This window comes from Lygodium microphyllum, chromosome 17, assembly GCF_053477565.2.
Source record: "Lygodium microphyllum isolate KBCC chromosome 17, Lygodium_microphyllum_v1.1.10, whole genome shotgun sequence".
NCBI lineage: Eukaryota > Viridiplantae > Streptophyta > Polypodiopsida > Schizaeales > Lygodiaceae > Lygodium > Lygodium microphyllum.
The window spans coordinates 127,765,563-127,779,245 of record NC_141151.1 but is presented as its reverse complement, the minus strand read 5'-3'; the positions used below and the strand labels follow the sequence as shown (position 1 = coordinate 127,779,245).

Genomic DNA, 13,683 nt, shown 5'->3' with positions numbered 1-13,683 from the left:
CTTTCCAATCAGTTTTTGATCCCTGTTCAGCATCCTTATCTTTGAAAAGTACTTGAAGACTTCTTTGAAGTGAAGGGTCAATAGTCTATAAGAAAAGTTTAGTCCTTTTAACCTCAAGAGTTTGTCATTCCCTGTTTGATAATTGAGAGTATTTACATTCAAACTCTCATAGCAATTCTATAGTATAGGCGGTAGTCCTTTATTGGGTTTAGTAATTGACTCCAAGAAAGTTCTCTTAGTTACCTACTCTAGATATTTTGTAAAGTATTTCTCCTTAAACACCTTCTTGAAATTGTCCCAATTGTTAGCATGTGCCTATTGTGTCTCTCCAATCCTTGTTGTTATCTCCATAACAACAACCCACTCAAAACTTGCTAATGATTTGTTGCTCTCAAATCCTATTCAACTCCATCTCCTTTGCATATGTCTTAAGATACTTAGACACATCACAACCTTCAAATTGATCTACCTTGTTTACCACCTATTGAAGTGCCTTTGTTATAGATTCTTCCATCCTCTCCATGCTTTGTTGTTGTCACATATACATTGCAAACTCCCTAAACATCTACAATTTGCTTCTTGCCGCATAACACCTTCACCAATAGCTAGACTCGTCATAGCTTTGAACTCCCACCCCAATTGTTTCATATTAAAAGGTTTACCAAGAAGATGTCAAGATAATTTTTGCATATACTAGGAAGACATCGAGTCACTAGTTGTGGGAGCGAATAAGAGTAGTAATGGATAGATAGATGTATATGATGTTAGAGTGATTCTTAAGTGAGGATTAACAATAGTAAGAGATAAGTAGATTCTTGTGTAAGAGCGGAGATGATGATATACATTATATAGAGTAGAGATCAATGAGAGATGAAACAACATACATGCAAGAGGTTGAAGGCTCAAAGTATCCCAAAACCAATCCTTGATTAAGAAAAGTTGTTTACAATGAGTCTCCCCTTCACCTTTCATGATTCACCCTTTTATATCCAAAAACTTGGACCAAATATCAACTTCTAATCTACTACTCAGATGGTAAATCTCATGGTTTCCTTGGCTCTGAAAGGGGCGTAAAACCATAAGACACTTGCTCAAAACTCTCCCACATCACTTCTTTCTTCCCGTCTGGAGTGTTGTTTAGAGCCTTCAAACTACGATCGCATGTGACATGAGTTTAGGAGCCCTTCTTTTTGCACGAGATCTCCAAAACTGACTGAAAAGCAACGTACTTTATGTATGATATTCTTGTCTAGAAGCTTACAATACTTTTTTAGGACATTTAGGAGACATAATATTCAAAATATAAAAAATAAACTAAAATTGTCAAAAAATCTCATAATTCTGAACCATCCATACTATGGACACTAATACTAATGATTAATAGAACATTGACTCTCTAGATTAATAAGAAAGCTAGATGATGATGCACTCCAAGGTTTTTCAAAATGTGTTTGTGTAGCGGCACGACAACATGCACATATCATGTTGTCGTGAGCACAAATAGAAGCATAAATATAAAACCTTCGTACTTGAAATAGGTAGATTATATTTAGCTTTTCATGCATATCATGAGAATCACAAAGTAGGCATTTTCTCTATGTATTTATATTTCTTATCCCTAAGATCAAAATTAGTAGAAATATCATGAAGAATAATGTTTACCTTACAATCCTTTATTTCGTAGGATGGGTCTAAACTATTAATACCAATCAAATTCTAACTGCTCCTTCAATCACAAATAGAAGTCTTTGAATATCATTTGCAAGCTTAGACTAAATTTAGAGAATGTTTTGTTATGAATATATCGAGGAATATATGTTGAGTTGGGTTTTTGAACTCCCCTTGTGCTTCAAGAAATGTAATTAAAAAACATGGACAAGTTTTACAGTTTCATTTTATAAGTGACACTCGTCTTGCTATCCCATAACAAACCCACTCTACAACATCTTCCGTACCAAAATGACGGAATGGCAATATTAAGGTGCGATGCACAACTTTGTTTAATCAATAAATCATTTTATTATAGAACAAACTCTTCAAACATGTAATCTTCTAAAAGCGAATGATTATGGCCCATAAAGTCTATGGCCCTATCTATGAATCAACATTCATGAAAAAACCAAAAGTAAAATGGACTCCAACCAATTCAAAAATAGACTTTTAAAAATATATTTTAAAAAATTAAAGTTATAAACTCTACCAAACTTTTAGTCATAAAAATGACAAGTATTTGTAAATTGATTCAAAATTCTCTCCAAAAATTGAAGGTGAAGGTTTGTGTATCTGGTAGGAACCAGGGAGGACGGACAAAAGGAAAGAGACTCGTAAAGGAAAAACAAAACAGAAACTAAAGACAGTTGAGGCTGGAGCCTAGCACTGCTGTTCCGTCATAAAGCCAACCCGGGAGTTGGCCCCGTCAAAGAGGAATCGAAAACCTTGCAATAGGATGTTGCCAAGGATGGTGAGTCTGGCAGGTTCCTTGGCGTTTTTGCTAGGAGCTGAGAAGGCGAAGCATGTCTGGCCTTTGGTATTATTGCTGTTGCTACTCCAGTCGGAGATGGCGACGAGAAGCACAAGAAACTCTAAACCACTTACTATATAGGAAAAAAAAGAGAATTTGCTAGTTAGATTTCCACATAACTAGAAAGAGTCTAATATAGGAAAAATCAAACTTTACTAGATTGCCAATCTAGAAACATAGTTTCCAATATAGAAACATTTTTCTAGTTAACTTACCATATAGAAAGCTTTTTTTGGTTAACTTACTATATAGGAAGTTTATTATCATAACTATCTATATAGTAACTTTATTTAAAAAATTACTATATAGTAACTTCAGAAATAGACATTATCTATATAGTAACTTCATCGAAAAAGTTACCATATAAGAAATTATAACATATCACATTTATGTAGTAACTTTATTATATAAACTTAGCATATAGGAGGCATATAATGACATAATCAAATCTCATAGAATGCCATTTTAATATTTTTTATATAAATAATACTAGAAAAATACTTTATTTAAAAAGTGATTTTAATAAAGTAAAAGTGAATAATAGAATTTTTGCCAATTAAGTAGCAAACTATAATGTGAAATCCAAATTGTCCCTATTCTACTACATGAACATTATCTAGGCTTAATCTTCCAATGACTATCTTTTATTATAACTTGTTTTTGCACCATGAGCCACTATACACTAAGTGCAACTTGAAGATTATATTTCTCCAATGCTTGCCAGCCAAGCAAAAGAAGCCACTAACCCATCATTGTTGCCAAACCTCCAAGAGCATATAAGAGTTGTCCACCTTCAAACAGGTGAGCAAAATTGAGAATGGCCAATATTCAATGGTGCACTTCTTGAGACAACAAAAAACCCTAATTACAGCAGTAATAAGGCTTGATTTCAGCAAAACAATGTTGAATATCTTCAAATTTGCTAAGAAGAGGCAGAACATAGTAGAGGAGAGAGAGAAATTCAATATGCTACCAAGAAAGTGTTGTAACAGCAACCTCTGTTGTTTCAAAGATAAAAAATAAGGTCACTTGCTGGTTATTAGGGTTCTATTGTCTGAAACCCTAATTTCTGCACCAACACTTGTCAATAACCTCGTTTTTAGGGCATCCTGTCATTTGCAGCCCTAGAATCTACTCAACATCAAGTTGCCCTGCTATCCTAGAGCTTCAGCACCTATCCCTTACTCACAACTAAGTTATCCTTCAGATCTGCCCCCAAACAACCCAAAATGGGTGAAAAACAACCCAACATGGAAGATACACTTTCATGCAACCCAAAACTAATCCAAACTTGGCATTGATCAATCGGGAGGGTGGGACTAGGTCTAAATATGAGGTGATTCCTTTCCACTCCCTGTTTCCTTCAAGGAAGGAGGTGACTCATCAACACATGAGTGGGATATGTGCTTATAAGCAACAAGGGAGGGGGGTAGAGTATGCTAGGGGAGATTCCCCACATGACCATATCAGAGGATAGAGTATGATTCTTTTGAACTACGATGCATAACTACCATGGCCTTTTTCAAAAATACTTCAGCAATAGAGAAGTGATACATGCTATGTATCATGCCAGATCTAACCTATGACAAAGAGGATACATGCAATGCATTCAAATATGTCCTCTGATGTCCCAAGCATTTTTAAGTTGTTACTTACAAGTTCTTTAATAGCACTACAAACCCTCCCAAGGTCACAAAAGAGACAGTGTTAAAGAGGCTACAGATACCATTAATCTTCCACTCAATAGAGAACTTAACAACTTCTAAGAAGCATAGGCCTGAACAATACGGAATAGAGGTCCTGACCTTTGAAAAGTTCTCAATATCCCAAACAAAGAAACTATGATCAACATATACAACAACTGGAAGAGCCAAAATATTTGATGTAAAAATAGTGATTGAAGAGAAACCTGACTAATGTATTACAAAAAATGAAGCACTTTACACCTAGCAGCTTTAAGTTTCTTCTCAATGTAAGGACTCACTAATGCTATCTCAAAATAAAACTTACCAAGCTTGTGCGATGTTGCAAGTTGACAAGCAACAGCATCAGGATATGAGATCCCATTTACATTATGTGTGGCAAGGTAGGACTCAGGAGCATGTGTTTGTATCTGTCAAGTCATGGAATCCAAATGGCGCTGGTCAAGGAAAAGTTGCAGTAAATGCAAGAGACTCAAGCATGAAAATCTGCACAATACCATCACTGCATGCAAAAGCAATGTGCAAACTTGAAATGGCTAAACCATGGCCTTGTCGAACCTGCAACAAGTAGCTGAAACTATTGTTTATGTTTGCAGATAGGCAACCACAGAGAGATCCTTGCTTGCATATCAGAGGATACCTTAAGATTAACCCATTTTTTCAATGCAAGTTCACAATGTAGAAGGCATACTATTCTTGTTGAACATCATATGTGTCAACCACAATCCTCAATTCACTAATTATACTAAATTAGTAGCAGAATTGAGAACAGTGCCAAATAGAAAAAGTTCGTTAAAGCCTACTTGGGCATGCCTGTGCAGGTCAAGGCATAAACCGGTTGGACATCTCCATCTCATGAATCTTCTCAAGATGTTACTACCGCAAAAGAATTTTCACACAGACTACCAAGATTAACATTTCTCCCATCTAGGACAAGACCTGAGCCTATTCCAGATCATTGATGTCCTGCATTTGACCTGATAGTCCAATGTTTCAAGTGATTAGCACCTGCTGTAACAAAAAAACTTCCATCTGAAGCAACATGAATCCCACTTTCGGCATGGATATAGTTGTTGCTCTGACTTTGGCTATCAATGCTGCAGACTTGAAATCCCAGAGGCAAACTAAACCATCATATGGAAATCCTAGAGGCAAACTAAACCATCATATTGAAGCAAGATGTTTTCTTGGGCACCAAAGGCATCATAAAAATTCAGCTGGAGTTTCCATATTTATTCCTATTAACGTATATGTTGATGTTAGTATTTCAAAAACATGTTGCACTACAAACTTTGGCCTCCCATATTGATTCAAAAGAATTTGATATGTCATACATGTGCATGCTCTTATAAGAATGTGATCAAACTACTTATGACCCACTAGGATCAATGCGAACCTACCACAGAAAGGGGCAAAAGACATCGGAAACTATGATGACAAATATTGTACACAAACCCAATGTCTTAAAGATCAAAAGTAGCAAATCTACAGACAGAAAAAGTGAGATATAAAGAGATGTGGCTTTGCCAATTATCTTCAAGTGGTCAACCTTAAGAAGAACAAGGTTCAATCCTTATTATATTGAGCTTTCTTATTTGAAGAGAGTAGAAATCCTTGTAAAAACAACATCAATTTGATCTTATGCACCATTCGTAAAACATCAAAACACACATACCTTTTTTTCCCTATTCTTTACACCATCTGACAGTAAATTGAGCAGGTGAAAACAAGGAATTCATTGTTCATACTTTTATGGGCTCACCAACTTCTCCTTCTGGTTTGAAGCATCTTACGGACTTCCCACTAGCAAGATTGAGCATATTCAGCTTCTTATCCTGAAACCATACAAGACAAATAACTTAACATATTAGCCAATCATGTTTCAATATAAAACTTGTGGTAACCTTCCATGAAAAGAACTTCCAACCTGTCCAACAGTTACTGCTATCTTGTTGTATGGATCAATATCCATATCATAAACTATGCCACGAGAAGCCATTTCTTGATGATAATGTGTACTCTTGATCCCATTGTTGTTGCCTCTATGTTGCAAAACACCACTGATCTATAGGTAAGTACCTAAATTCAAAAATCAAGCGTGCTCAAAGAAGTACTCTATAAGACAAACTCTTCAATAGCATAAGAAAAAAAATATATCTACCTCCAAAACATGGACTTTGAAAGTGATTTAAATGACCACCATGTTGACAAAGGAATGACAGACTATGAATGTACAAGTCACAATAGCTGCAAACATCATATATATATACAAGACAGTCTCTACCACCAAATTCCAAAAGGGGAATTTGAATGGCATTAATGTTAGCACCCATGAGGGCCACAACTCCAAAGCTCAGAGTAAGAATCCCTGCATCATGGGCTTCATGCCAAGTATTACCACAAGTAAGAATCCGCAGTTTTGGTATAGATTCCACCTCCAACCCTTTCAAATAGAGCCACGGATGAGCATCCAAGCCCATAGCCAGTGATGGCCTCAAAAAGGCCCTCCCAATCATTCTTGTAATAAAGCTGGAACAGTTTTATAGTGATGTATAAAACTATGAGGCCATTAGCAGCAAGTAAGAAACCCATCACCGAACCTGATTGGAAGGCGATTTTGAATACTTTGCCTATCCCTTTTCTGGCTTCCAAAGTTGTGCGAGAATTCGCATATGTTGCGATCATCATGCCCAAAAATCCCGACACTATGGACGTCAAAGCTCCCAATATAAATGCAACTGTAGTGAAAATCGTTGTAAAGAGAGCTGGGGCACATTCCTGCTTTGGATCGTATCTGCTTGGATGTAGGACCCAAAAGCATTGCTTGGATGAAACTCCAAGAAGCAAGAAAGCCCACTCTGGAAGTGATTCTAAATAGCAGCTAGCTGAAGAATTTTTCAGAGGACTCCAAATAATGATCTGATTGTGCATCACCATCCATGACCAACAAACAGAACTGTATTGCATCATTAATATAGGACTCCACAAATTGAATATGCAATATCTACTTTCCCGAAAAACAAATCTAACTGTTCATTTGAAGACTTCCAAGAGCTCTACAAAAGCAGCTCCAAAAGAAACTTCTTGTATCACAGGACTCAACAACTTGGTTTTTGAAAGATGTCTCTGGAATACTGGCAAAGCTGCCTAATCTCTCCCTCAGAAAGCTGAACCTATTTTCCAAACCTGGTAAACCTGACCTCGTTAAAAGATACCGGCAAGTACCTCAGGGATGTGTTGCCACACACTACAGAAAATGAAAAGATGACACTAAGAGCAATAATCTTCAAAAGCTGCTACTTTGACAAGATATACTGCATTGGCACAATCTCTAGCCATGCTATTGCAACATAACTGTATACAGCACATACGCACATGTGAAGCATGGTAAAAAATATGGGGTACTTGTAGTCATAGATGCTCAACAGGTACTTGTTAAGGAGCAAAACCCCAATGTTCGAGAAGGGAAAGGCAGCATACTTTCCTTCACCATGACTCGGAGTTGGAGGAATGTCAATCACTTCTGCTTCAAACTTTGTGGTGCTTCCTCAGCGGATCCATGTCTGAGTCTGTGTTTCCCCCGTCTTACAGTGTGCAGCGCGAAGCAAAAGTGCAGATCCACAGCGCAAGGGGCAAAGGCCAACATGCTGATACAGAAGCACCAGCAGTCTACTATGATTGCGAAGTGGGCGACCCACAGGAAGAGAGATGCTACCACACGCAGTCATCAACGCGATGATGATCAGCTGATCACACGAAAATCTAGTTTAACACTGCCGAGAAAAGTTGGTAATCATCACTGAATTGTAGATCAGTCTGGCAACAAAGAAGCATGAACCTGGACGTCACTCAAAGCAGCACTCGATGATCCTTAAAAGGCTGCCGCGTTCTTCGACTTCACAGCTTCCTCTTCGTCCCCTCCCTACCTCCATTGTATCACCTCTTCGATTCCTTCTGTCTCCTCTACAACTTCCGCTCGTTGCATCTAATTTGCAGTTCTCCCTCCAACATTCGAACCTCTTCCCCTGTTTTTCTCATTCGTTGCTTTTTCTTCCCCCTTTTCTTAGCCTTTTACCATTGTTTTCTATCTGTGTTTATCTTACTATTCTCAGTTTTTGTAGCTTTTATGCATTCAAAAAGCCCCTTTTTACCAATAACAATTTCTAGAGCATTACAGTTGAAATTTGAGGCGCAAATAAAGAGCGGCCCATTATTTCACAAAGATGTGCATACTCCAGATTACTCAAGCCAGCTCCAAGTAGTCTGTCGTTCTCTGCATGAGAACAGACACTACCAGAAAATATTTTTGATGCTAGTGCTGCACTATTGATAGGAATCCATAAGTTCCATAAGCCTTCCCCTTTGGCCAAGTATTGAAGTTTCTCTTCTAACGAATGCACTGTCCAGCCCATTTTTTGCCTGAGCATGAGAAGTAAAAAATGGTTCATTTGGATAAATATATTTATCCATGAACCTAAGTAGCTTCCTCATTAATTCTTTCATCCTTTTAGAGGAGCAAAGCCTCTCAAATCCCCTTGCCCTTCAACAACAAGACCAGCACGGCTGCAAGCAGATAGAAAAGATAGTAATGTAAAGTCATCTAGATGCACACCTGCCCTCACCCAAATTATTTAGAATCAAGCAACTACAGCTTCAATTATGCTACTTGGAAGCCTGGCTCCCTTAGCAACTTTGCTAACTCATTCAATCCTAGGTAAATAAACTTGATTTTGCTCACATTAGTTACAACCCTAGATAGCTCTAGAAAACTTTCATACACTTTCATCAACTACATCTACTAGTTGCTTCTCTACTTTCACAATATTGGTTAGTTATTATTGGCAAAGAATTGGGAGACCAAGTGTTTTCTTAATGGTTGGTGATTATGGTGGCAAAGAGTAATGGGGCAATGAGACACCCTTTCACATCGACCTCTTTACCTCAAATGGACCTAAGCATAGACCATTTACAAATACATTCTAAAGAGATTGAAACATCCACAAAAATTCCACGATTCCTCCTTGATCATCTATCATAGTGATGAACTCTTGTTGCTTCTTTTATTTCATCAATTTATAAAATCAATTAGTTGAAGCACCAACCCCATAAGATACCATTTCCCTTAGACTAAGTTTTGGCAACTTCACCTTTATGTTTTTGCAAATCCTCCATGTAATGCTCCACGTCTTTGAGAAGTTGATAAAACATCCCATTACTAGAACACTTAGTAAGAGTCGTAATAATATGCTCCCTACATTGCTAACTACTAACATGCAACCCTCTTTAAAGTCAATCCTGATTTTTGCCATACATATTGATAATCTCAATGATGGTATCTATGGATCTCATCTAGTTCTACATTGGATTATCCATTGGATTGTTGGTTTGTTTCCAAGCATCCTTTAGCTATAGGTTGAATCCTTCCCTTAAATCTAGAAAGGAGCTGTTGAAAGAGAGGGGCTTCCATTTCTTTCTCCTTCTAAACTCATCTAGTTTGTAAGGGGCTCAAATAACTTTTGATAACCATTTGTGCTTGTATGGATGCTAGGTATATCCCACACTTCAAGGGGGATTTGAGGGGAATTTCAAGATTTAGAGCTATGTCATTGAGTTGAATTGAGATTCTTCTTTGTTTTAATGTGATAAGGAAATATTTATATTGTTAAAAATGATATTTTATTTGTGGATGTGTAAACGATTTGTGCTATGTGACTAAGAATTAAAAGTTATCAAAATGCACAAATGTATCTTACAGCACATGTACATTTTGGATGTGTATAAACATATCCATTACAAGTGTGTATTGACATTGTCTTATTTGAGATTGACTACATGGCTAATGGTTAAGCCTATCAATTGTGATGTGTTATTACTTAACATGACTATATAAGCATGACTATATTAGATGTTATATACAAATTTGTTTTGATTTACTGTGCATGCACATTATCCTATGATCCTATGACCCTAATAAAATGAGAATATCCGATGAGGATTTCTTTGTTTTGGAGCATAATGAAAAGTGGAGGCAATGGACTTTGATCCTCTTTAATTTCTCCTTCTTTCTCCTTTATTATAGTATTCAATCTCTCAATCTTTATAATTTTTTTATTTGTTTTTTTTCATTGTCCAAGCTATAAAGAAGAAGACTAGACTTCTTGGTAGCAAAAGCCTTTTGCCTTGGAAATTTAAAATCTCCAAGAGGAGACAAAGTGAAAGAAGAATATTGAGAGAAAGAGCTAAGACAATAACAAAGAAGGCCTCAATGTCATTTGAGCTACACAAAGAGGTTGTAATACATTAGGGGTCAAAGTAAGAGTTTTCTTCCCATAGCAAGCAACACCCCAATCAAAATCGCAATTTGTTAATAATATTTTATGTTTTAAGTTTTTCTACTAGATGTACTCTTTTTTAGCTATTGTTGTGATATGCAATTGGTACTAATGGCTAAAATTTTATGGCAATCCATATATCAAAAAGTTTAACCCATGTGGTAGAAGTGAACTTTGTAGAGTTACTTAGATCCCATCATATTCATGAGGGTGACAAGGCCCGGGTGGGTAGAGAGAGAGAGAGAGATGGATTATAAGGTTGGTTACAAACCAAATGACGGATGCACAACCTCTACCTAGAGTGTGGACATGCAATTTTGAAAACTGGGCCTATTGGTTGCTATGTAAATCAGATAAAAGTCCTCATATTTGTCCCATTTGATTTCACAAGCTTCAACTACCTATAATGCACAATAGGGTTTTGTGAGAGGAAAGTCAAGAAGAGGATGATCTTTACCATTTTTGATTGTCCTATATAACAATGAAAATATGTAGGCTGCATTCAAACTTAGAGGAATTACTAGCAAGAGACCTCAAAGTATAGTACATTCACAAAAGCCATTTACACAAAAGCTTGTATCTACAATGTGTGAAAGTATTTGCACTCTTGTCCAAGAATCGTGCAAATTTGGCCTTATATATTACCTAAGTGCATAAGGTAATCATCTGCTTCAATATGTCTAAGTAATCGAGTGGAAAAGGTGTTCTTTTAGTAAAATGCTATGAGCCATAATGACATGGGATGGCCATTTTCTAGCTTGCCATCCTAGACCTAGCTTATCCTCAAACCAACCCACATCCCAATCCCATCCACTTATAAGAGCCCTCTTTGATAAGAGACTCATGTAGGTACTTATGATATAGGGGAGATGCCATGTACACCTCAACCTATAGCCAAGCAAGAAAAATGCTACTCGATGCAACGGGAACAACACTCCACTCGTCAATAAGCTAGTTACTTGTGCACAAGTGATAGATCAACTTCTTCAACTAATCTTGCTAATTCTCAGTCCCTTAAGATAATCTATGAAGTGTCATCTAGCATGATGGTGAGTACACAGCCTACTAATGTACCTTGAATTGGCTTTTTTGGTTGTCATATATGTACTCCCTCCCTTACTCTCCTTTTGGATTTCATATGGATTTGTTTACCCCTTTGAGCTACTTCTAACACGAGAACTATTTTCATTACTTGCATTGGGGTCAATTATGATGAAAAGAACTCAATGGAAAAGAGCGATTGCATAATTGTTGAAGTTGTAAATCATGAGCTTATGTTTGCCTTATCTGTGAATTGTCATTATCATTCATGCCAACAAATGGTTTTCCTTTTGAATAGATTGTGGTGGTAGATGTGGATAAAGTAATTGTAGTTAGCAAGCAACAATTGCTTGAACGAGTATGTTAGAGCTTGAGTGCAAGAGATGAAAGACTAAGATGGCATGAATTTTTGAATAACAAGAATACCTTTAGAGTGGTGGATGTAAACCCCTCTATTCTATAGTCAAGTGAGGTATTAGAGCCATCTCTATTCCCTTCTTGCTTACAGTTTCTTCATGGTATTAGAGCCTGATATGCTCTATGACATTTGTCAAGTAAAAATATTATAGATGTATTGCTGAAGAAGCATGTATAGAGGAAAAGGGGCTAGCAATGGAGTTCAATAATTGGTGAGAACCGAGTGACCAAGTGTTGACTCATGTTTATGCCCCAACCTCCACAGCGAATGATCTTTTTGAGCCACCTTGTCTAGATCGATGATGGTATCCTGGCACCATTAATTAGTGCTCCAAAATCCCTCCAATATTTAGTGCTCCGAAATCCCTCCAATGTTTAGTGCTCCAAAATCCCTCCAATATGTAAAGAGTCGTGTAATATATGATCAAAGCCTCAAACTTTGGCTTTCATTGGCTTGGTTAGTAAGCTAACTAAATTTCGAGTTGGCAGCTTATTAAACACTTCTTGTGCTTTTGAAAGCAAGCTAAGTTCAACACACATATCTACCAATACAATGCCACAACTACTATATCATGTGTATTTCTTAGCCCTTCTATGCCACTTCTATGCATCCACATGCCTTGAAGATGCAACCAAAAGTGACTAAATAAGCCCCAGCTTGTGTACCTTGGCTTGTATCTTTTTTCCCTTCTTTGATACAAGCTTTCATAATGCAAGTATGGGTGACCAAATTTGTAGACACTCACCTTTGAGATGTTGCCAAAACATCTCAAAGCTTCGGCACCATGTCCATGCTTTGCCTATCTCTAGTGATCAAGGCACTTCAAGAGACTTTGTTTGGTACTGGGAACTTGTCAAACAAATATTTTCCTTTTGCGAGTGCAACACACTTTGAATACACATAGAGCTAGGCAACACCAACACAGATGTCCTTTTTAAGGAACCTTATCTTGATGATATCTATATGCATCATGCTGCCTCAATGGAGGTCTTACAAAGCTTCTTTGGCTTCATAGCTAATTAGGTAGAAAACATGCAAAACCCTGCTAGCCATTACTAAAACCTCTTCTTCCACACTGTCTTTCATGTGCTATATACCCTTATTCTTTTAATCCCCACTAAAATCAATAGATTGCATGCTATCCTTTTTCCTATAAGATTTGCTAATGTGAAGGGTTCCTAATCTATAAGAGAGCTAATTCATATTCAAAGAACCACATAGAAGCTTGAAGAAGAATTCAAAGAACCACATAGAAGCTTGAAGAAGAAGATCCACACTCTCACTTTAATTTCTCCAGACACGATATGTACATGTGGACTAATGTATTGCATCTTACTCTCACACATGTACAAATTGCCCCAAAGACCTTGTACCCTAGTTCTGATCCTAAGGTACTTGAAAGTGTGTGTACAAATGCATCTACAATGTGTGAAAGTATTTGCACTCTTGTCCAAGAATCGTGCAAATTTGGCCCTATATATTACCTAAGTGCATAAGGTAATCATCTGCTTCAATATGTCTAAGTAATCGAGTGGATAAGGTGTTCTTTTAGTAAAATGCTATGAGCCATAATGACATGGGATGGCCATTTTCTAGCTTGCCATCCTCAAACCAACCCACATCCCAATCTCATCCACTTATAAGAGCCCTCTTTGATGGTGGCAAAGG

At 37.1% G+C, this 13,683-nt stretch overlaps 1 long non-coding RNA gene across 1 annotated transcript; it reads right to left on the bottom strand.

Annotated features, from left to right (window-relative positions):
* Positions 1-6,020: 6,020 nt before the first annotated feature.
* LOC148022338 (uncharacterized) lies at positions 6,021-7,838 on the bottom strand. Its single transcript, XR_015694324.1, has 3 exons — positions 7,705-7,838; positions 6,152-6,303; positions 6,021-6,059 (listed from the first exon to the last, which is right to left on the bottom strand). It is a non-coding gene; the product is annotated as an uncharacterized LOC148022338 (long non-coding RNA).
* Positions 7,839-13,683: the final 5,845 nt, after the last annotated feature.